The sequence below is a fragment of the Hipposideros armiger genome, unplaced genomic scaffold (assembly GCF_001890085.2).
Source record: "Hipposideros armiger isolate ML-2016 unplaced genomic scaffold, ASM189008v1 scaffold_799, whole genome shotgun sequence".
Lineage (NCBI taxonomy): Eukaryota > Metazoa > Chordata > Mammalia > Chiroptera > Hipposideridae > Hipposideros > Hipposideros armiger.
In genome coordinates, this window is record NW_017732149.1 from 129,500 (window position 1) to 132,201 (window position 2,702).

Below are 2,702 nucleotides of genomic sequence, written 5' to 3' on the forward strand. Positions count from 1 at the left end.
TGCAGCGGGGCTGCAGTGGGCTGCCGTGAGCTACGTGAGTGGCCGGCAGCCAGCGTGAGTGGCCGGCAGCTGGTGTGAGCTGCCGGGAGCCGCTATGAGCGGCCGACCAATTACCAGAGACCAATTGCCTCAACCGGGAAGAGCACAATGATCATACCAACATGGGCCAGTGAAGCAACGTCCTCCACAACTAGACTGAAGAACAAAACAGCAATTTGTCTACCTGTCTGTTTCCCTTCCCCGATTCCCCAACGCTGTTCCCCTCCCCAAAATCCCCAGTAAAATCTTAAAAAAAAAAAAAAAAGAAACATCCATAGCTGTAGGGAATCTTTATAAGAGTTTATCTGAATCAAACTGAAGACAATGCGGGGAAACAAGATCTCCAGTGCTCCTGGAGAATAACAGTTTAGCAGTTGCCTTTTTTAATTAAAGTTTATTGGGGTGACAATGATTAATTAGTAAAGTTACATAGGTTTCAGGTGTACACTTCTGTAATACATCATCTATATATCCCATTGTGTGTTCACCAACCAGAGTCAGTTCTCTTTCCATCACCATATATTTGGTGCAGTTTCTTTTATACACTTGGAATTCTGGATGGGAACTTACAGGAGATGACACTTAGGTGGGAGGAAGCCAGACCAGATTGGATTACAGGATAGTTAAGGAGAGTGTGTGCTCTTTTGAGGGTAGTAACACTCTGAAGGGTCTGAAAGGGGGCATTTTAAAGGTGTGATAATCTAGATGCACAGAAACTATGGACAGAGCTGGCCTCAGGCAAAGAGGAGCCTTTTACTAAAGAAGTTATTGGCCTGGGTGTGATGACCCACCGACCCACTGTGAACTGCCCCATTAGGAATTTATGATCAGATCACTCTGTGACATTATTTTCCATCACCGGACTTGTCAAGTTTATTACAGAGCCTCTTTTCGTCCACAAACTCCAGTTTATGCCACTGTCATTGTTACATTGTCTATATATCAAAATATGAGAAACCAGCTAGGTGCCTATCAATAAGGGATCCAGTTGACTCAATACACAGCAAGTTTTCTCAGCCTTCCCACTTTTGCCATTTTGGGCCGATAATTCTTTGCTGTGAGGACTGTCTTGTGTGTTTCATGGAACTTAGCAGCATTCCTGGCTTCTACCCATTAGATGTTTGTGACAACCCCAGCTGTGATCATCAAAACTATCTCCAGGCATTGCCCAATTTCCCCAATGGGGGTGGCGGAGGGACAAAATCGCCCCAGATTGAGAACCACTGTGATACAGCTATACGAGGAGATTTTAAAATGAGGTGGATCTAAATGCACAGATTTGAAGACTATCCAAGGTCTACTATTAATGGGAGTGAGGCGTGTGGGGTTCCAAACTAGTCACCCCAAGTTGTGCCTCTGTGGCGTGCAGACTGCTTTGAGCTAAAGGCAACTTCAGCTTTGGGCTCAAGAGAAACTTCTGCCCCTCCCATAACTACCTAGAAAAACTTGAATTAGGGTCCTTGTCCATCATAAGAGATGAGCAGTCTACAGGGCAGGGCACATGACTAATTACTGAGTATCTGCTCCTCCTATCATCCTGCAATGGCCCTTTGAAGCTCCCTGGCACCTTACCCCATCCCTAGCTCAGGATGTCTAATATACCCATGTTCCCTTTCTGCCTCTGAAACTCTCCTGCACGTGGAGTCTCTGATTCTCTCATGTATGAGAGGGTTTGGTACCATCTGCAGTTTCAGGCATTAACTGAAGGTCTTGGAATATATCCCCTGAGAATAAGAAAACACAACTCTATATGTCATAAAACATATGTCTGTATAAAAAGAAAGAAAGGAAAAAGAGGAAAGAGGAAGAAAAGAATCCCAAAAAGCTTTCATTTAGGTAGGTCACATCCATTTATAGTTATGATATTAGAAATTAAAACTGGTACTTTTTTAAAACACAAGAACACACAAGCACACATTTCATCAGCCATCAGAGCAATAACATCATCACTCCAGAGAGTAAAAAGGCAAATAACTTCTTAGTACTATTATGAGAAGAGTTTTGATCTTGCAGACCCTCTTTTTTTAAAGATTTTATTGGGGAATTGGGGGAGGGGAACAGCATGGGGGAATCGGGGGAAGGGGAACAGACAAGTTGCTGTCATTTTGTTCTTCAATCTAGTTGTGGAGGACGTTGTTGCTTCACTGGCCCATGTTGGTATTGTGATCATTGTGCTATTGTGATCATCTTCCTGGCTAAGGCAGATCAGTCGCCAGCCTCTGGACGGCCGCTCACAGCGGCTCTTGGCGGCTCACACCAGCTGCCGGCAGCTCACGCTGGCTGCCAGCCACACATGGTAGTTTATGGCAGCCCACTGCAGCTTCACTGCAGCCTACGCCGTCGCCGGTGACTCATGCCAGTCCGGCTCCAGGTCGAGCTGTTGTTCACCATCTTACCCACTGGCCCCCATGTGGGATCCGAACCAGGGCCCTGCTGCTCAGAGGCATCCCAAGCCAGCTCTTAACCAATGCACCACTTGGCCGGCCCTCTTGCAGACTCTCTTAAAGGGTTTGGGCACCCACAGAGGTCCCCAGACCCCGCTTTGAGAACTGCTGAGCTAGATTCTTTTTTTTTTTTTTTAAGATTTTTATTGGGGTATTGGGGGGAAGGGAACAGTGCTGGGGAATTGGGCGAAGGGGAACAGACAAGTTGCTGTCCTTTTG